Consider the following 23,247-nt stretch of genomic DNA (forward strand, 5'->3'; position numbering starts at 1 on the left):
TCAGAGAAGGGCATCCCAGAGCTATATGGCCATGTTCAGCGGCAAGTGAATGTATCTCTGGCACACAGTGTCGGTGCCAAGATACATCTGACCACAGACACGTGGTCTAGCAAACACGGGCAGGGAAGGTATATCAGTTTTACTGCCCACTGGGTGAACCTTCTGACGGCCGTCAAGCATGTAACCCGTGGCACCCGTGTAGATTTGGTTTTACCGCCACGGATTGCATGCAGGCCTGACTCTTCTTCTCCTCCTCCTACTCCATCCTCCTCCCTCTCCTCCTCAGCTGCCTCCTCCTTTTCCGCTGCTAGCGTCTCTTCCACTGCACCGCCCAAGCTCCCCAGAACCTATTCCACATGCCAGGTGAGACGTTGCCATGCCGTGCTGCGTCTGTTGTGCCTGGAAGCAAAGAGCCACACTGGCCCGGCACTCCTTTCAGCTTTGCGTTCACAGGCAGATGAGTGGCTAACACCGCTCAATTTGACAGTTGGTAAAGTGGTGTGTGACAACGGTGCCAATCTGCTTAGCGCATTGAAACAGGGCAAAATCACGCACGTGCCGTGCATGGCACACGTCTTAAACTTGGTCGTGCAGCGATTCCTTGTCAAATACCCTGGGGTCCAGGACATCTTGCGGCAGGCAAGGAAAATCTCGGCCCATTTCAGAAGATCTTACACGGCCATGGCTCGCCTTGCTGACATTCAGCGGCGACACCATCTGCCGGTCAGACGTCTTATTTGCGATTGCCCGACGCGATGGAACTCAACCTTCTATATGCTTGATAGGCTGCTCCAGCAGAAACGTGCAGTTAACGTCTACCTGTATGAACTCTGCGAAAGAAACGGTTCTGGGGAGCTGGGTTTTTTTTCACCGCGCCAGTGGCTGCTCATGCGCGACACATGCAGACTTCTGCGGCCATTTGAGGAGATCACCAAACTGGTCAGTCGCAGCCATGGCGCCATCAGTGACATGGTACCTTATGCCTTCTTTCTGGAGCGTGCATTGCGTCGTGTCATTGATCAGGCTGTGGAGGAGCAGGAGCGGGAAGATGAGGAAGTCGCAATGCTGGATGAATTCCCAGGGGGGGCTACTCTATCTGAGACAAGTCAACAACAGGAGTCTGATGAGGAGTCAGAGGAGGATGGTGCCGGGGCGGATGAGCAGGAGCAAGAAGAGCATGCTTTAAACCTTTCTGGGATCCCTGTTGTGCGAGGATGGGGAGAGGAGAATGAAGAGGACGACATTATCCTGGATGATGAGCAGGAGCCAGGCCACCACACCGCTTCCACTTTAGTGCAAATGGGGGCCTTCATGCTCCAGTGTTTTAATAGGGACCCCCGTATAAAAAGCATGAGGGTCAAGGACCAGTACTGGGTGGCAACGTACTTAGACCCCCGGTACAAACACAAAATGGCGGAAATGTTACCGCCGTCGCAGAGGGCTGTCAGAATGCAGCACTTCCAGGCCTTGCTTCGAGAAATGCTGCATTCTGCTTTTGCGTGCGCTGGCAGAGGAGCAATTCCCACTCCCAGAGAAGGGTACCAATCCAACAGCGCCTGCAAGAAGAGGCCGGTTTGAAGATGTGTTGGTGACTTCGGATATGAGGTCATTCTTTCAGCCGACCCATCGACAGGTGTCATCCGGATCCAGCATCAGGGAACGCCTAGACCGTCAGGTGTCCGACTACATTGGGTTAACGGCCGATGTGGACGCTCTGAGGAGTGATGAACCCCTAGACTACTGGGTGGGCAGGCTTGACCTCTGGCCAGAGCTTGCCCAATTTGCAATCGAACTGTTGGCTTGCCCCTCATCCAGTGTCCTGTCCGAAAGGACGTTCAGCGCAGCAGGGGGGATTGTGACCGATAAGCGTACTCGCCTAGCTCACCACAGTGTTAACTACCTCACATTTCTAAAAATGAATGAGGCATGGATCTCGGAGGAATTCAACACATGTGACCAGTAGACCATGTATATGTCTATAAACTATTTTTTTAATCAAGCACACAGACCTTCTTAATTCATTTGGCTCACTTCCTTGACCCAAAAAAGCACACCGTACTATATGCCCCTACCCTCCTCTTTGAAGAGGTTGAGCGGTGTCATATTTCTACTGGGGCTGCTTATGATATCCCTGTGCTGTGCTGACTTCCTCCTGGGGGTTCTTATTATGAAGGGATCACACTATCCCTGTGCTGTGCTGACTTCCTCCTGGGGGTTCTTATTATGAGGGGATCACACCATCCCTGTGCTGTGCTGACTTCCTCCTGGGGCTGCTTACGGTGCTGCTGTCAGCGCTGTATGTCACGGTGCTGCTGTCAGCGCTGTATGTCACGGTGCTGCTGTCAGCGCTGTATGTCACGGTGCTGCTGTCAGCGCTGTATGTCACGGTGCTGCTGTCAGCGCTGTATGTCACGGTGCTGCTGTCAGCGCTGTATGTCACGGTGCTGCTGTCAGTGCTCTGTATTACGGTGCTGCTGTCAGATGCCTCTATCACGGTGCATGTGTCATTCCGGTATGTCACGCTGCTGGTGATCATCTCCTGCACCCTCTTCTTTGCCTACCCTGGTCCCTGACCTTCCCTCTCCTCCATTGCCTTCATTAGCTCCATAGTCCTGAATTGTTAGAACAATTTCCCAAATAAAATAAAAATGCTTGTAGTTATCGATCCCAAATTCACCTCATACATGTATTATGTCATTGTCCAGATGGTGGGACTACGTTTTACCCCCTAATAATTACCACGTGGCCGCAAATTCGACATGAAGGTTTGCAAAGTTCGCCTCCCATTGAAGTCAATGGGGCCCGCGGCGAACGTTCGGTTTCGCGAACGTTTGGGTCCGTTCGCATTTCGCGTTCGCGAAACGTCCCGTCGGAAGTTCGTCCATCACTAGAATTTAATGCCAAGATGCAGCAAGCAAGGCTAATTGACTATTGTCAATAATAAAAATGGTTATTTACTCGGGATGGGTATAGTATTTTGAAGTGGATGTGGCGCTGCTTGTATCAATATGTACCTCATGAATAATAATGTGCATGTGCGAAAAAATGAAAAACGTGATGATACAATAATATTAACAAATATAACTAAAATTAATATATTGAATAAACAGTGCCTCAATCAAAATAGGCAATGCAGTCATGCATTTGTTTAAATAGCATTTAAAAAATAAATAAAAATGAAAAATAAAAAAAATATAATTCATTCATGATTTTGTGCAAATAGCATTTAAAATATCAAAACAAAGTGATCATATAGTAAGTCAAATGCTTCTTTGGTAATTCAAAGCAAAGGTAAAACAAAAGATGACAAGTGCTGTAAATAGTGCAGGCTGCTCCCGATGACGTTGAAGTGATGAAACGCGTAGAGAGGAGCTACGGCGTCATTGTATCAATTGCAGTTTCGGGTCTGAGAAATGCATAGCGTGCTGGACACAGACACAAAGACACACGCACAGGTTACACTGGATGGACCAGTCTCTTCATTCAACCTTACCAACCATGTAACTACTGTATGTAACATGTTTCATAATTTGGTAATGGTAGGTTATCCTCGCGCTATAGTGGTAGAATTTGAGCAGGCTGGTGTGGTTGCAGCAAAAACACCGACAGAGGTGCAAACCCTCCCCTCAAAGTGATAGTAAGTAAAAAATAGATGGTGTTGCGCTCCACGCCAAATAAATTAAATCTAATAACACAATTGATAAATAATCGCATAAAATCTTGAAGACGCACTCATGCGATTAAAATTACTATTAATTATAACTACAAACTTTAGTGCAAAAAATTAATGCCAAGTCCGTATTGGCCCTACGTACAGCTGAAACATTTCTTAGATGACCCAGGGAGGAGAACGGGATACCTGACAGAACCGACTGTTTTTGAAGCCTTATGCTCCAGCAGGACTCCCCAGAACCACGTGATCTCGGCTCTGTATGCCTCTATGTTTAAAACTCAGCATGCAAACAGGAGTCCAGATCGGGTCTTCTGGGGGTCTGTGCTGGACCAGGAGATAACGGATAAAGAGTGGGACCGTATACATCTATATATTCATAAGGGGTCCCTAAATGTCCACACGCAGGAAAGTGGTTATAAATTGAAGATGAGATGGTATAGAACCCCAGACTTGCTTCATAAGATCTTCCCGACGGTATCTGACCAATGTTGGAGATGCGGAAGGGAGCTAGGTACCCTTCTTCATATCTGGTGGGGTTGTCCCTTGATCCAACCATACTGGAGAGAGGTGCATAAAGTAATTTCGGAGGTTTCACCCTTGGCTTTGGAGTTCACCCCTGCACAATATTTATTGCATTTATCGAATATTTCCCAGAAGAAATATTGTAAATCTTTGGCGATACACATGATCAACGCTGCTAGGCTTTGTATTCCGGTACTTTGGAGATCTGTGTCCCCCCCCTCGATTAAAAGCTGGTTTCTTCGCATTAATCGTATAGAAGCGATGGAGGAGCTGATTCATACAGCGCAGGATAGGATTGATCGCTTCTCTGCAATCTGGAGAGAGTGGCGGACTTTTAAACTCTCTCAGGGATATCTTACACGGATGCAATCTTAGGAGACAGTGATACTTCTCAAATGGGAATCTTCCCAACTGGCGCTTTTCCTGTGGGTAATGCGTAAAGCACTGTCTATTTGGAAGTAGCTATAGCGCTGGAGTATAATGGGGCCTTCCCCCTGTAGTTGGCTTCACCGGGACGGAGAGGGTAGCTGGTGGTTAACCCACCCCCAATCCGTTCGAAGGCTTTTCTGGGCTTTTTTCACTCCCTCCTATCGCAATGTGTTTCATCTTTCAATCCCAGCTGTTTCCCCCTTTACACCCCCTACCCCCCCCCTCCCCCCCCCTTTTTTTTTATTTTTATTTTTCCCTTTTCCTTTCTTCCTTCTCCCTCCCGCTATCTTTTAGGAATTATTAGCAATTTTATGCAACATGGCCGTCAGTGATGCAACAGTTAAGGGTGACCAAGGAGCATGAGGCCACTTTCAACAAACTTGAACGTAGGCAGGACTCTGCATGCTACGGGTTTTTCCTTGGCGACTTAGTGTCTGCAATGTGCTTTTCTTAATTAACGCAACTGCGGTTTACGGTTATTTATGTGCAAGGTTGTATAGCTGGTCAACGAGACACTGTACGGTTTACTATCTTTTTGTCTTTTTTCTGTAATCCTGTTTTTGCTTATTGTTATCCTGAAAACTTAATAAAAATTCTAAAGTTAAAAAAAAAAAAATTAATGCCAAGTGAATAATACAGTGCTCGGAGTAAAGCTAGTTCCTACTATTATTCATGAATGAAGGAACTAAAATGATCTATACAAATAAAGTGCCAGATAAAAAACGCAGATCTTAATAGAAATACTTCAAAAGAATCGTGACATCAAACAAATCTGTGTTAGTCCATGAAAGTGCATCCAAGTGCCAACATGTGTGCAAAACTTATATATATAAAAAAACCATATATAATAAATACACAATAAAAAGAATATAGAACGGTGTGTGAAAAATATGTATCACAAAGTACAAAGACAATAGTCCAACAAACGTGATTGCTAAAAGTGTCTCTAAATTAACATAAAAAACTAAGTAATAAAGTTCATGCAGGGAATAAATCCACGCTGTGCTATGTGAAGAAATTAATCCTGTGAACGACCCCGGGATAATTCCACCAGTGATCTTGCAGCTCCTTAAACGTGGGTGCTCACACACTGAGTGCAGTGGGTACCTTACCTCACTGCTGTCAGTCAGACAGCAATATGCTCCAATATAGCGGTTGTGTCCTCAAATGGGATGTATGTCCTCAGTGGGTGTAGGGATACTCCAATACTTTGCGGTGTATATCCTAAATGCAGTATGGGCACCCCCAAAACTTTTCCTCCAGATACTCCGCAAAGGATCGCAAGTCAGACCCAAGAAAGAAAAAAAGTCACGTGATCAATGACGATACGCGTAGGATTGGCCTAGGAGGATACCGGAAGTGACGTCCGGGGTACGAACGAGGAAGCCGTTCGTTGTTTGTTAGATGTAAAAACGTTTGAATTTTACTGCATAAATGTGAGTACCCAGGACTTGGTCCTTTTATAATAAAGTATTTGTGTGACGTACTTCACTATTGGAGCCCCCCTTTTTTTCTTTCTTGGGTCTGACTTGCGATCCTTTGCGGAGTATCTGGAGGAAAAGTTTTGGGGGCGCCCATACTGCATTTAGGATATACACCGCAAAGTATTGGAGTATCCCTACACCCACTGAGGACATACATCCCATTTGAGGACACAACCGCTATATTGGAGCATATTGCTGTCTGACTGACAGCAGTGAGGTAAGGTACCCACTGCACTCAGTGTGTGAGCACCCACGTTTAAGGAGCTGCAAGATCACTGGTGGAATTATCCCGGGGTCGTTCACAGGATTAATTTCTTCACATAGCACAGCGTGGATTTATTCCCTGCATGAACTTTATTACTTAGTTTTTTATGTTAATTTAGAGACACTTTTAGCAATCACGTTTGTTGGACTATTGTCTTTGTACTTTGTGATACATATTTTTCACACACCGTTCTATATTCTTTTTATTGTGTATTTATTATATATGGTTTTTTTATATATATAAGTTTTGCACACATGTTGGCACTTGGATGCACTTTCATGGACTGACACAGATTTGTTTGATGTCACGATTCTTTTGAAGTATTTCTATTAAGATATGCGTTTTTTATCTGGCACTTTATTTGTATAGATCATTTTAGTTCCTTCATTCATGAATAATAGTAGGAACTAGCTTTACTCCGAGCACTGTATTATTCACTTGGCATTCATTTTTTGCACTAAAGTTTGTAGTTATAATTAATAGTAATTTTAATCGCATGAGTGCGTCTTCAAGATTTTATGCGATTATTTATCAATTGTGTTATTAGATTTAATTTATTTGGCGTGGAGCGCAACACCATCTATTTTTTACTTACTATCATGTTTCATAATTTACATTTTTATTTTCTCCTTGTAAGGCTGTCTCTGCCTGGGTCAAACACATGCATTAAAGCCAGTGCAATCTGGGTACTATCATTAGGAGAGAAATCTGAGACCTCAACACTATCTTTTTCTCATGCAAAAACCAAAGATAGTTATTTGAAAGATAAAGCCCACTGCTCAGACACTTACAGAGGTGATGGCTACAAGGAATACCACCTTGTGGAGAGAAGAATAGATCGAAGGGCATTTTTTTGAAGTACAGAGGAAACCAGATACTACAATAGAGTCACAGAGGAACAAACAGGGGGTGCTTCATAGGAAACATTCTGCACAAAGCTCTTAAGCAGTGAGAGAAAGTGGTCTCTAAAACAAGATAGGAAAGGCAGAAACCTCACCTTTGATAGTGCTGAGATCCAAATTCTGGCGCAGTCCCAACTATTTACCCTCCCACCATCACTATATTTTTCGAAAACCATTTTTTTACACATTTCCATTTTTTTTTCATGTTGATTATTTTTTCTCTGCATGTGCTTTTCTGATGGATGCATGTGTCAAAGTAAAAATGATCCCTTTAAAAAAATAGGAGTGCTTTTCGGGGAGGTTTTACTTTACAGAGAACTATTTCAGTTCTGAAGTCATCATCTTTTGGTTAAGTAACAGTGCACTTTGATTATTTCTTAATGTCAGAGTTGGTTTTTGACTTTCTATTCTACATTAAAGGATGTGCACTATCAAGTGTATCGTTGTGGTTTTAATATAGTTTTCTACTCATTCAAACTTTCTACAGAATAGATTATGAAGGTAGAAAACTTGATAACCCTAGAGGTATAACTTTTTCAGATTAGATGTGAAAGTCTGCCAATATCAGTAATCCATAGATTTGGTACAAATGCACTGTGAATTTAAAATCTCATAGCTAAGAGCTAAAGAATGATAAATGACGTCAAAGACACAATAAGGATTTCAAATACACAGCGCACAGTCCTTGCAAGCCTTCTTTATGAAACAGAATAATGTATAGCGCCACTGATGTCTTATTGTATGCATGGTAAAAGTTTACATGGGGGAAGCAATTTGCACACAAAGCCCCTCACACATTTTTACCTCTCACTTGGACACTGGAGATGTGAAAGAGCCTTAGAATGTATTTGGAGAGGAAGCCTTATTTTTTTTATATCCCTTCCCTTAAGCACCTGCCAGGTATTGAAAGGCATTGCCATACTCATATGCTTACAGCACTGTAGCCATCAAGTACCAGTCAAAGTGATGACCTGTAGGGTTTTTCAAAGCAAGCTTCACTTATGGAACATATAGGGTACAAAAATTTGTTATGCTCTAAAGCCATGTATAATTTTAAAACTTGACATATTGGGGGTTATTTACTAAATGAAAATCCACTTTGCACTGCAAGTGCACTTGGAAGTAAAGTCACTGTAGATCCGAGGGGGACATGCATGGAAAAAAAAATAGCATTTTAGCTTGCACATGATTGGATAATAAAATCAGCAGAGTGTCAGGTCACCTTGAGACGAGGTGACAGATGCACACCGTAGGGATCAGGAGTGCACCACAAGGTTGTGGACCCTACGGCTGACTGCTGCGGGCGGGAGACAGATCCCACCGGGGTTAGAGCATAAGATTCCCTGGGGCGCGAAGTCTAAGAGCCAGCAGGTGTTCACCAGAGCCTCGAGTGGTGAGGATGGACTTGGCTGCAACTGGCTCCAAGTCGCGACCCCCAGCTCACACCCACAGTAGGCAACAGGAGGATCGGGATGGTGAGGGACAAAGCCAAGGTCGGGGCCACAAGCAGACAGGAATAGTCAGGGACACACCGAAAGGTCAGGATCACAGGCAAACAGGGATAGTCAAGGACACGCCAAAGTCGGTAACGGAACAACAGAAGAGCACACGGCAGGTAACAGGAAGCGAACACACGAAGGAGTACACAATGGTTGATCAGCAGGGTTGGCCTGTAGTGCACATATTAATATAGAGTTCTCTGATAGGAGCTAGGGTGGAGTCATGCCAGAGGATGGATTACAAAAGCAGTCAGATGAGGGTCAGCTGGTCTCTAGAGATGAACACATGGAAACAGGTAAGCAGACCAACTCTATTGCATAACCATGACAGTACCCTCCCTCTTACGAGGCCTCCCCCTCGCCTACCTGGGTCCAGGCTTAAAGGGAAACTCCAGATGGAACCTCCTAAACAGACTAGGAGCAAAGACCTTAGATGCAGTGATCCAAGACCTCTCCTCAGGCCAAACCCTTTCCAAAGTACGAGGTACTGAAGAATGCCTTTACGGAGCCGGGAATCCAAAACTTGACTAATCTCGTATTTTAGATTATCCTCAGAGACTGGAAGCGAGGTAGGAAGAGGACGAGAGGACTTGAGGACTAAAGGCTTTTTAGGAATGGGTAAGGGCATGAGAAGATCAGGAGCCTGAGCAGGCTCCCCCAGACCCTTAAAGATGAGCTGGGCATCTAGAACAGGACCACCAGACTGGGCAGAGGTCAGTGGAACCCAGAGGTCAGGTTGGTTAGAAGGTGGCATGTCACAAGAGTCAAGCTGGATAGCTGAAACACAAACAGAATGCAGGGAACCCTGAGAAAAAGATTGAAAACCCCACGTGGCCGAATGTGTTAGTCTATCCAAAGGATGGATTGAGCCTCTTAAACGGGTTTGAACAGACATAGTAGCAGTAAGGTGAGGCCGAGTCACTGAAGGTCCTGAACAAGAAGCAGGAAGATCATTGGGCATGGGCTGGACTGGCATAACTGGTGCCGAGGCCGACTGACTAATATTGTCAGGTGTAGCGACCATCTCAATCGCATCACAGGGCATAGCAACTGTGGAACTTGCAGACAAGTTAGCCTGGCTGTGCGTCCAAGGGAGATTAGGGACAGGCAAAGGTAAATGGTTATGCAAACTGGAGTGAATGATCGACTCAGGTTCATAGGTGGGCCCCTCATCCAGAGTACCACATGACCTAGAGAGTGCATCAGTCCGACTATTGCAGGACGCATCCCAGAGATTGCTATATACAGCGGGAAGAACAGAAGATACTGGGATGGTGGTAACAGGAAGTTTCTCTTTTGAGGTGCCCTTGAGTAGGCACAGGAACAGGAGGGACCCCAAGCCAGGATCTGTCCAGCAGACCAGTCAACGTTTGGAGAATGGAGCCGTAACCAAGGAAGACCTAATATGATAGGAGATGAAGCCTTAGGTAAGACAAGGAAGGATATCCACTCCTGGTGGAGTGTCCCTACTGATATCTTAACAGGAAGAGTCTGGAAGCAGATAGGGCCCCCTGAGAGAACAATGCCATCAATTGCCAAGACCACCAATGGCGTTGTAAGGGGCAAAAGGGTAAGTCTCATGGAGGATGCAGTTTCCCAATCCATGAAATTGGCAGCGGCTCCGGAATCCAGATGTGCTGAGACCGAACGAAAGGAAGCACCGACATGAAGCAACACAGAAAGAAGAAGACGAGAAGGTGAAGGTGATATTTCAGGGTCTAATACTCCACCTTCCAGATGTATTAGCTCTGAGCGTTTTTCCAGAGGAAGAGAACGAGTGTCACGGAAAGGACCTTTGGCCCCACAATAGAGGCATAGGCCAAGAGTTTGTGCCTAGCGCGTTCTTTGGGAGATAACCATGTCCGGCCCAACTGCATAGGTTCCTCAGCAGGCAGGGAGTGCTCCTCGGATCAAAGAGAAGGGACTGGGAGTTCAGGCTGCCTAAAGAACGGAAACTGCTGCCATCTTTTTTCCAAGGCCCTCTCCTGAAAGCGAATATCGATCTGGTTACACAAGGTGATGACACTGCCCAGATCAGCAGGAAGGGATCTTCCTGCTAATTCATCCTTCACTCTATCAGAGAAGCCATGTAAAAAGGTTGCAACTAGGGCCTCATTATTCCAGCTCAATTCAGCTGTGAGGATACAGAACTGAAGAGCATACTGTCCCAGAGAAGCGGACTCTTGACGGAGACGTAAAAGAGCGCCAGCCGCTGAGGAGACGCGACCCGGTTCCTCGAAGATATTCCGAAAAAGTTTCAAGAAATCAGACAGGCTAGAAACCACTGGATCATTCAGTTCCCACAGAGGGGAAGCCCAAGCTAGTGCCTTGCCGGACAGGAGGGATATAATATATGCTACTTTCGCCCGATCGGAAAGGAAGTTTTGGGGCTGAAGTTCAAAATGAATTGTGCACTGGCTAAGGAACCCCGTGCAAGCCTTGGAGTCCCCAGAGAAACGGGCCGGAGCTGGTAGTTGTAATGAATGTGTGGCTGCGACTGATGCCATAGGTGCAGCGGCAGATAGCGGTTGAGGTTGTTGAACCGGGGGTCCTAATGAGGCCTGAACCTGTTCAACCCGGGATGCCAAATCCTGAAGGAATCGCATCACCTGGGTCTGATGCGATTCTTGGGTCTCGAGTCTGCGAACTAAGCTCTGCAATGGATCATCTGCAGGAAGCGGCACGTCAGCCGGGTCCATGGCTGATCAAACTGTCAGGTCACCTTGAGGCGAGGTGACAGATGCACACCGTAGGGATCAGGAGTGCACCGCAAGGTTGTGGACCCTACGGCTGACTGCTGCGGACGGGAAACAGATCTCACCGGGGTTAGAGCGTAAGATTCCCTGGGGTGCGGAGTCTAAGAGCCAGCAGGTATTCACCAGAGCCTCGAGTGGTGAGGATGGACTTGGCTGCAACTGGCTCCAGGTCGCGACCCCCAGGGTCCCCCAGCTCACACCCACAGTATGCAACAGGAGGACAGGGATGGTGAGGGACAAAGCCAAGGTCGGGGCCACAAGCAGACAGGAATAGTCAGGGACACACCAAAAGGTCAGGATCACAGGCAAACAGGGATAGTCAAGGACACGCCAAAGTCGGTAACGGAACAACAGAAGAGCACACGGCAGGTAACAGGAAGCTAACACACAAAGGAATACACAATGGTTGATCAGCAGGGTTGGCTTGCAGTGCACAGGTTAATACAGAGTTCTCTGATAGGAGCTAGGGTGGAGTCATGCCAGAAGATGGATTACAAAAGCAGTCAGGTGAGGGTCGGCTGGTCTCTAGAGATGAACACATGGAAATGGGTAAGCAGACCAACTCTATTGCATAACCATGACACAGAGCTTCCACTCATTTCAGATCTACCCCTTATATTTAGAGTCACTACACTTCCAAGTGCACTGCAAGTGAATTTGCCTTTCGTAAATAACCCCCATTGGGTATCTATTTACTTGGTGCAACTTCATCTTTTATAATTAAAAAAAAAAAAACTGGATAATACATTGGGGTTTTTTATGAAAGGCAAATCCACTTTGCACTGCAAGTGCACTTGGAAGTGCAGTCGCTCTAAATCTAAGGGGTAGATCTGAAATGAGTGGAAGCTCTGCTGATTTTATTATCCAATCATGTGCGATCTAAAATGCTGTTTTTTTATCTTCCTTGCATGTCCCCCACGGATCTACAGCGACTTTACTTCCAAGTGCACTTTCAGTGCAAAGTGGATTTTCCTTTAGTAAATTATTATTATTATTATTATTATACACGATTTATATAGCACCAACAGTTTACGCAGCGCTTTACAATGTATGGGTGGGGACAACACAATTACAGTACAATACAAAAGGTACAGGAGGGCCCTGCTCGTAGAGCTTACATTCTAAAGGGAGGGGGTGGTGGTACAAAGGGTAATAGCTGCAGAGAATGATTTGATGGGGGTGGCTCGGGGACAGTTGTTAGGTGGGTGTGGGATAGGCTTCCCTGAATAAATGAGTTTTCAGGGATCTCCTAGTAAATAACCCCCATTGTGTTTGTGTGCCCTTAAATTAACTTTAGTGTATTTTTTATTGAGAAATTGCACTTTATAAACTATTGCATAAATATCACATGACATAAAAACTTAGAACTACCACTATTTTATTCTGCAGGGTGTCTGCGTTCATAAAATATATAATCTTCAGGGGTTTTATGTAATCTTCAGGCCTAAAAATATTTTTTAAACGTGTGCAAAAAGGCAAAAACTGCTCTGTCAGCAAAGGTTTAAATCCCAGGTTACTGTTTCTCTTGATCATCCATAGGTATCTGTTTCCTTTTACAGTAAACAGGCCAATCATCAATGCCTTGAGTGCTAAACTGACAAAAAAAAAGATATTACCAGATTAAAATCCATTGCATCAGGTCTTGGACCACATCAGGGAGAACATTTGTACATCTGCCCTTGTCTACTTCTAGCTTCTTGAGCTTACAGTATATAAAGGGACTTTGTGGGTGTCAGTTAAAGCATACAAGGCAGATGCCAAACTTTATTACAAACATCATAAAAAAAGACCAATAGGTCAATAAAGAGTATTATGGTTACAGAGGATAGTGACATACTGTAAATGTACAACATAGTACCATGCGGTAATACAATTACCCTAATAGTTGGAGATTCACAGAAAAGTCTTCCAGTATCACATCACTGTTTCGTAAAAACGGTTTCCTTCTTCAGGGACGAGGTGGGATATATCAAATCTATAATGCAATTGAAATAATGAGCAATAAACCAACATCAATTGCATAGTGTTTACAGTGATAAAACAGGCTTATATACAAATAAACTCGCATTTTACAGATGAATATCAATAAAAATAATACAAAATCGCAAGGTCACATGCCCGCCCTGCCTAGTCCCACACCACCCACCATACTCTTTTTTACTAATTTTTTGTTTAGGCTTGATTTATTTGTGCTTGATTGTGGGTTTTTTTCTGTATACAATGTATAAGCAGATGCGGAAAGGAGTATTTAAATCGGAACTTCAGTCATTTTTTAATTTTTCCATCTATTAAATCTTCCGCCCTTGTTGTTTTAACTTTGGATAGTAAAACATTTTTTTTCTGCCAGTAAATACCTTATACAGCCCACTTCCTGTTTCTTGTCTGGTAAAAAGGTCTAGTCTTATGGCATCATGCACAGCTCTCTCACTCTCATGAGAGTTTGCCAGGAAGGGAAGGGGGATGAGTCATAAGAGGGCCAATGAGAGTTGCAGAGCTGCAGAGCTGGAGGTGTGCCTCTCTGTGTCTGTGTAAATCCAGGAAGTGGACAGGCAGCAGCTTCAGCTTTCCACAGTTAATATGGATGCAGCCAAACTTAGTGGAGGGAGATTTCTGCTTCATATTTGGCAAGTAAAACATTTATAAAATAATATGAAAAGTAGTTGGAGGGAAGCTTCAGAATGGCAAAGATGGTTTTATTACAAATTATGTGAGCAGACTGCAGTTCCTCTTTAAGATAATAATATTTAAAAAATGACAGAAGATTTCTGAAGTAGATTTGGTTCAATGGCACATGGCAGAGAGATAATGCTATTGGTATTAACCACTTCAGCACTGGAAGATTTGGCTGCTGAATGACCAGGCCATTTTTTGCGATTCGGCACTGCGTTAACTGACAATTGTGTGGTCGTGCGACGCTGCACCCAAACAAAATTGACGTCCTTTTTCAACAGATAGAGCTTTCTCTTGGTGGTATTTGATTGCCTCTGCGGTTTTTATTTTTTGCTATTAGTGCTCATGCACACGGACGTTTTAAAAAACTGGCTGCAAAGCTAGCTCCGACGCCTGGAAAAATCGTCGTTAAAAACGTGATTTTTACCGCGTTTTGCATTGGCGTTTTTGCGCGTTTTTGCGCGTTTTTTAGCGTTAGCGTTAAGTAGCTTTTTTTAAGAAACACATCTCTTGGCTATAGGACTCAGAAAACAAAGAAAATATGTTGCGCGTTTATGCGTGTTTATGCGCGTTTTTGCGCGTTTTTGCGCGTTTTCCCGCGATTCACGTTTTTACAGCTCTAGCTCCACGCCACGGAACGCACTGGTCCTGGGTTTTTTTTTCAGCTTAAAAACGCCTATGCCATTTGCAGCTCCAAAAACGCCTAGGTGGGCATGAAGCCATAGACTAACATGGACAGGCCTTTTTAAGCTGCAAAAAAAGCTAAAAAAAGCGGCTGTAAAAACGTCCGTGTGCATGAGGCCTTAACCAAAAAAGTGTGACAATATTGAAAAAAACACAATGTTTTGTATTTTTTGCTATAATAAATATCCCAATTTTTTTTAAAAAAAGCTATTTTTTTCTCAGTTTAGGCCGATATGTATTCTTCTACATATTTTTGGTAAAAAAATCGCAATAAGTGTAAATTGATTGGTTTGCGCAAAAGTTATAGCGTCTACAAAATAGGGGATAGATTTATAGCATTTTTATTTTATTTTTTTATTTTTTTTACTAGTAAGGGCAGTGATCTGCGATTTTTATCATGACTGCGACATTATGGCAGACACATCAGACAATTTTGACACATTTTTAGGACCATTGGCATTTATGCAGTGATCATAAAGTACAGTGCTATAAAATACATTGATTACTGTAAAAATGTCACTGGCAGTGAAGGGGTTAACACTAGGGGGGCAATCAAGGGGTTAATTGTGTTCCCTGGGAGGTAATTCTAACTGAAGAGGCAGGGGACTGACTAGAGGAAGTGACAGATCGTGGTTCCTAGCTAATAGGAACACACGATCTGTCACTCCTCTCAGAACAGAACAGGAAAGTGTGTGTTTACACACACTTGTCTCTGTTCTGTGTCTCCTGCTCACGATTGCTTGTGGCCGGCGGTCATCATGACTGCTGGCCACGAGTATCGCTCCCGCCATGCAGCTATCACGATTCAGCGAGCCGACGTAAAGCTACAACGGTTCCCGGGATTGTGCCGACCTGCCATATAATGACGGCGGCTGGTCAGCAAGCGGTTAAAGTGGATGTGAACCGAATTAATTAAATTTAAACTAAGCACATATATCTGTAGTGTTTTCTTATCTCTCCCCAAAGTCCTAAGTCCTGTGTCTTTTTCTGCTCCGATCTTCTGTTATCTGCATGATAACTTCTGAAAAGTTCTCAGACAACCGAGATTAAATCAGCCTGAAATTTGTGTGTGTCGGGGTGGGTGCTATAAATAGATTAGCAGAGAGCTGCTCTATTCACAGCACAGCTCTGCGCATTCCTTCCTTCCTCTTTCTGGAGTGGGGGCAGGGGGTGTTTTTACTCCCATCAGTTGTCACGCAGTGTATGCCAAGAATCCACACCCAGTGCTGAACAGGAAGAAAAAATCTCTAACACGATGTGCACTTTCTAAAGAATATAGCAAGCTGAACACAGCAGATACTGTATAAATGTAGGGAGATTTGTTTCATCTCTGTGTATCATCTGAGGCTGTTCACTTCACTGAGTATATGCAAGGGTTTACATCCACTTTAACTATGACAACACTATTAAAAAAAGACAGTGTATTGCAATATTCAAGTCTTTTTTAATTTGCAGTCCCTAACTACTTGCTGACCCGCCACTTACCCGAGTACCTGTCACGGCCCATCAGAGTACCCGAGTACCTGTCACAGCCCATCAGAGTACCCGAGTACCTGTCACAGCCCATCAGAGTACCCGAGTACCTGTCACAGCCTATCAGAGTACCCGAGTACCTGTCACCAGGCCATCAGAGTACCCGAGTACCTGTCACAGTCCATCCGAATACCCGAGTACCTGTCACAGTCCATATGAGTACATGCGTACCTATCACCGCCCTTCAGAGTACCCAAATACCAGTCACCAGGCAATCAGAGAACCTGTCACCAGGCCATCAGAGTACACCAGTACCTGTCACTAGGCCATCAGAGTACCCGAGTACCTGTCACCAGGCCATCAGAGTACCCGAGTACCTGTCACCAGGTCATCAGAGTACCCGAGTACCTGTCACCAGGCCATCAGAGTACCCGAGTACCTGTCACCAGGCCATCAGAGTACCCGAGTACCTGTCACCAGGCCATCAGAGTACCCGAGTACCTGTCTCCAGGCCATCAGAGTACTCAAGTACCTGTCACCAGCCCATCAGAGTACCAGAGTACCTATCTGCAGCCCATCAGAGTACCCGAGTACTTATTTGCAGCCCATGCCTCAAAGAATATACGTTGGGGTGTTTGCTTTCCAAATGGGGGTCATTTTGTGGGTAATTTCACTGTCCTGGTGGTCCAGGACCTTCAAAAGTGTGATAGGTAGGAATGAAATGAGATGTGTCATTTATGCTCCTAGAACGCCTGAAGGTACTACTTCAATGTTCGGCCTCTGTATGTGGCCAGGCTGTGTAAAACTCCTACACATGTGGTATCGCCATACTCGGGAGGAGTAGCAGAATGTGTTTTGGGTGTAATTTTTGCTATATACATGCTATGTGTTAGAAATATCTTATAAACTGACAACTTTGTGTAAAAAAAAATGCGTTTTCATTTTTTTCCACATTTTCCCAAAACTTCTGGAAAAAAATGAACCGTTCAAAAGACTCATTATGCCTCACAGATTATACGCTGGTACTCCAGGGCCTTCAAAAGTGTAATAGGTGGCTGTGAAATGAGATGTGTCATTTTTGCTTGTAGAACATCTCAAAGTGCCACTTCAATGTTGGTGCTCTGTATGTGGCCATGCGGTGTAAAAGTCTCACACATATGATATCGCTATACTCGGGAAGAGTAGCAGAATGTATTTTGGGGTGTAATTTGTTGTATGCATATGCTGTGTGTGAGAAATAACCTGATAATATGATAATTTTGTAAAAAAAAAAAAATAATTATATAAAAAAAAAAATCTTCATTTTGCAAAGAATTGTGGGAAAAAATGACAATTTAAAAAAACTCACCATGCTACTTATTTAATACCTTGGAATGTCTACTTTCTAAAAAGGGGTCATTTTGGGGGTATTTGTACTTTTCTGACTTGTTAGTGTCTCAAGAAATAAGATTCACCTGATGTACTGAAGGCCTGATCAGATGTGATCAATTTTAAGTGATTGGCACCATAGTTTGTAGACTCTATAACTTTCACAAAGACCAAATAATATACGCTAATGTGGATTATTTTTTACCAAAGATATGTAGCAGTATAAATTTTAACCAAAATTTATGAAGAAAAATTACTAATTAGCAAAATTTTATGAAAGAAACAAAGAAAAAGATTTTTTTTTCACAAAATTTAAGTTTTTTTTAAATTTATTTATAGCACAAAAAATAAAAAACCCACTAGTGATTAAATACCACTAAAAGAAAGCTCTATTTGTGTGCAAAAAAGGACACAAGTTTCATATGGGTACAGTGTTGCGTGAGTAATTGTCATTCAAACTGTGAGAGCGCTGAAAGCTGAAAATTGGTCTGGTCAGGAAGGGGGTGTAAATGCACTGTATTGAGGTGGTTAAAGAACTCCAAAAGATAAAAATGATTGCACTTTGTATTCATTAGTGCATCATTAAAGCAAAAGTCTGTGCTAAAATTAACTAAGCTTTAAACTGCTCCCATCCAGCTTCTAATGCCTATACTAACTATCCTGTAGAAGGAAGATGCTTATCTATTCTCGGGGAGCTCTGGTCCAGTCACGTGTTAGTTAGTTCTAGCGCAGACTTACACTTTAAGTTAGTACTTGAATTTGGTCTGGTATCCGTCTCTTGCAGTCCCTGTGACAGAGCTCAGAATGGGGGAAAGAGGATCAGTTTTGTTCTGCAGTGCCTGAAACATGATGATATAAGAGAGCAGAATGACAAAGAGATGATGTGCTCAGTCTGTAGCTTCTTTTTTCACTGCCCAGCAGTGGCGGCTCGTCCATAGGGGGCACTGCCCCCCCCCCCCCCCCGGCAGTAAAAAAAAAAGAAAAAAAAATGTATTTAAACATGTTCCTTTAAGAAAACAATTTTAAAAAAAGGTTCTTATGTGCACTGCGTCCTGGCGCCGGGTGCCGGGCACAGTGCCACATTGGAAGCGCCACATCTATGCAATCACGAGATTTGCGCCACAGCTTCCGGTGCGATCACCTGACCGTGCGGGTTTCACTTTCACTTTCTAGGACATGGGCGGCGCTCTCTCCGACGTCACTCATAGGAATTGGCACTTGGGTCTTCCGGCGTGAGAGGCACATCAACAGATAAGAACAGAAGCTCTCCATGCCTTCTCATAGGTACAATTCTACAATTCAGCGGTAGCACCTCCCCTCCCCTGTTTATCAACTATAATTGATGTTCGGCGGCTAGCGGCAGCACTCCCCCCCCCGCTTATCAACCATAATTCCATAATTGATTTTCGGCTGCGGGTGCCAGCACTCCCCGGCCCCCCCCCCCCCACTTATCAACTATAATTGATTTTTGGCGGCCGGCGTCAGCAACCCCCCCCCCCCCCCCCATGTCATAACAATCATTATTTGCAAAAATTAAAGCCTTTGAGAGCTGAAAATAGTAACCACATTAATAAAAATAACGATTGTTATGACAAGTGTCACATGTATTATGGCTTAGTGAATAAAGTTTAATTTAGAGTATACTATTGGGCCCAAATTTTATGAAATTAGAGTGAACTGTTTATTTTCTCTTCTCATTAATCGGATTGATTAATGATTTTCACAGAGCTATTGTTGGAGAGGATGGCTATGGCTAAACAGTGTTTCTCTTAGCCCTTGTACACACGGTTGGAGAATCCGTCAGAATCTGTCGGATAATCCAACTGTGTGGGGTATGCATCGGACTGATTCCGTCGGAATATCCATCGGACCCAATTTTCCAACATGTTGGAAATATTTCCCGACCAACTGGGCCGATCGGACATACTCTGATCATGTGTAGAGAATTTTGATCAGACCAAGTGCCACGCATGCTCAGATCAAATTCCTACATCAAAGCTATTGGCTACTAGCCTGAATATAGTCCCATCGTAACGAAATTACGTCATCACGTTCTAAAAGATCGGATTTTTCGCCAACTTTGTCCGACCGCGTGTATGCAACAGTTTCGGACAAGATCCGACGGACAAAATTCGACGGGCAAAATCCGACGGATTTGGTTGTGGAAATCTCCGACCGTGTGTACAGGGGCTTAGGCATATTCTAGTGTTGTGTGTCCTATTTGGTGGATAATGTACAAATGAATCAGCATATGTAAAGAAGAAATATGATGTCATTCCTCTGTAGACATACATTAAAGTGCTTTTCCTTTAAATTTCTTTACAGCATTCACTACCCCCCCCCCCCCCCCCCATGGGGCAAAGTACTACATGTACTTTGTCCCATGTTTCTAGGTGCCCTGCAATGCTAACTGTGATGTTGGACAATATGTCCCTACCACAGCTAGCGATAAAAATGTGAACTGCTTGTCTCCAGCTACCAGGACTTGTCCGGCAAGAGGAATGCAAAGGGAGGGTAGGCTCACCTCCCAAGGAGAGAACCCTGACAATGCATATAATGCATGAGTTGTGACTTCACCCATAGGCTTACTATGGGGCATCCATTGTCAGCTATCCCTCCTCTCCCCTAAAGACAGTGTCGGCGCCGCCCCCCCCCCCCCCCCCCCTACATTTGATGAAATAGACGCTTGTATTTGGCAGCCATACATATCTCTTAAACTTACACTAAACTAACAGTGTAATTGTTCAGTTTGTTTGCGCCAAACTGTAAGGCTGCGCTATATACCATGATTTGTGATGCTGGGGCTGTATACTCTGTCCTTTGATGCTGGGGCTATATACTCTGTCCTGTGATGCTGGGGCTGTATACTCTGTCCTGTGATGCTGGGGCTGTATACTCTGTGCTGTGATGCTGAGCTGTATACTCCTGACACTAGCTGTATACTCCTGAGTGGAAGCAAGTGGAATACAGGGGACGGAGTGGGTGAATTCTATAAGGGGTGTAGCTTATGAGAAGTGGGATGGACCAAACATGGAGGGGCGGGGTCTTGTGCCCCCCCCTTCCTAAAACTTCACCAGCTGCCACTGCTGCAGAGGAACAGGGTGGAGAATGAACAAGGCCTGTAAATGTTACTGAAAAGAAGCAGGGGAAAACAGGTCTCCTGCCCTGCCAGACAAGGCACTAGGACTAGATAGATAGAAATAAAAATCCTTTGGCAGGTAAAACATCTCTCATATATGGTATGTCCTTCATCTGTATTCTTAGCTGTTCTTCTGGAGCTTTTCTGGAGCTAAACACACTTTTGTTTAGCATGCAGTTATACATTGCATATCCCTACTGTATATTGTAGTACAAATATTGCCGCTATTCAGGGACCAGTTCTAGCAGAATAGGCATTAGGGATGGGCCGAACAACTCAACCCCCCCCCCCCCCAGTGGTCCAATATCGTCGGCAGCGCTTATTAGAAAAAAATTGTATGGAATATATCAGTGATATCATCTGTAAGATAAGCTGCAGATAGTAAAAAGTTATAGATTTAATGCAGCAGTACAACTCCTCTGCCATGAATAGTCATTCATCTCAAATTGTTCAACTTGTTTCCCTTGCCTCCTATAATGACTGGAGTAAAAGTGTCAAGTTCTAAACCAGAAAGCTGGTATGCCGCATACACGCGATCGGAATTTCCGACAACAAATGTTCGGTGCGAGCTTGTTGTCGGAATTTCCGACCGTGTGTAGGCTCCATCAGATATTTGCTCAAACAGATGTTTGAGAGCTGGATCTCAAAATCCATTGTCGTAAATTCTGAGCGTGTGTAGACAATTCCGACGCACAAAAGTCCACGCATGCTCGGAATCAAGTAGAACGAAATTTCCAACAACATTTGTGTGACCATGTGTATGCAAGACAAGTTTGAGCCACCATCCATTGGAAAAAAATCCACAGTTTGGTAGTCGGAATGTCCGATCGTCTGTACACGCCATTAGTGTAGCACTGAATTTCCTAACAACCATCCCATTTCCAAACAGCCTTATCCAAAATAACGTGAACATGAAAAAGAGTGCTGCATGCAGCTAATAATTAGCATAGAGAAGACAAAAGTTAAAATGCATTACAATTTCAAAACAATGTATAAATATACATCAGCTTCTTATATTGTTTTATTGAACAGAATAGATTACATGCACATGGGGCTTTTTAATATGACTGATCACCTGTCATAAAAGCAGATGTAGTACATTTATTTCATTTTTTGTATGAACATGATATTTCACCACTTAACAGTATTCTGATATTCACATATAAATGTATACAAATCAGTGCATTCTCTATTTTAGGCTTGGGTTGGTGTTTACTTTTCCAGATTAAAAAAAAAGATGATACATTATTCACATTGTATGTATATAAAGTTATATTGGATATTGACTACTTTATGATTAATTGATTTACAATATACAACCTACTGATATGTGCTAGTAAAAAAAATGGTTCATATTTATAAAGTGAAAAATAAACAAGAATAAATTGCAAACACACACATTCACACTTTTCCTGGTATTCATAATGAGTGCCTTGAACACAAAATCTCCCATCTTTGCAATACATGGCACAGTATGGGACAGATTCAAGTAATTTACTCCAATGTGGACAAGGACTTATTTATTTAGACTTTTTTTTTTATCACCAATATGGTGGTATTTTTTAATGAATTTGCCACAACCATTGGACCAGGCTGTAGAAGTGTTGCACTCAAGAATTACATAAAATTGTTGCAGTTAGGAGAGCTGGATGCACTCACTTTCCCTCGCTTCCGACAGTCACCTCTCAGAGCATAAGTCACACTTTTTTGCAGTCAGTGGCCACTTCTTCCTCCTGAACCCCTTGTATTGATTAGCCAGTAGTGGTGTGCCCCTAATGGAAGATTCTGGGTTACTAGGCAGTGGTCAGCTTTGGCCACCCTGTCTCCTTTCTCTTGATTGTTTATGCTATTTTGGTGCTCTATTTGATCATCACAGACTGAGAGCTCTGGCTCTTGTTTCTTAGCACCCTACTAGTAATATTTCATTTGTATCTGCCCGTCAACCTGCATTGGATTCCCTTATTTCTGACCTCTGTCTTGAACTTGGATTCTTTTTGTTGAATTGCTGCCAACCTCTGATTGTTTACAGGAGTATGCTTGCCTGCTGACTGTCCAAATCTTGGACTGCTTGCTTGCCTTGCCCTTGGAATTGCTGGGTTATTTACCAGCTACTGTCTTCCCAGACCACCACAGTTTCTGAGAGGTCGGACTGGGGCACAGATACTCTTCTGCAGCCACTTTGGACCTTGCCTGACCAGCCTAGGCTACAGGTACCTCACCTTGTTATCTTCACTCAGTCTCAGTACCATCCGGCAGGAACTATACTTGGATTCTACCACAACATACCTAAATATTATGTTTTACCAACAGCATTATGTTGAAACATATAAGACCTGGGAGGCAACTCGGCACTGTATTTTAAAACCTATATACTTTATTTATA

The sequence above is a fragment of the Lithobates pipiens genome, unplaced genomic scaffold (assembly GCF_037356315.1).
Source record: "Lithobates pipiens isolate NorthernLeopardFrog02 unplaced genomic scaffold, aLitPip1_a1.2 Scaffold_22, whole genome shotgun sequence".
In the NCBI taxonomy this organism is placed as follows: domain Eukaryota; kingdom Metazoa; phylum Chordata; class Amphibia; order Anura; family Ranidae; genus Lithobates; species Lithobates pipiens.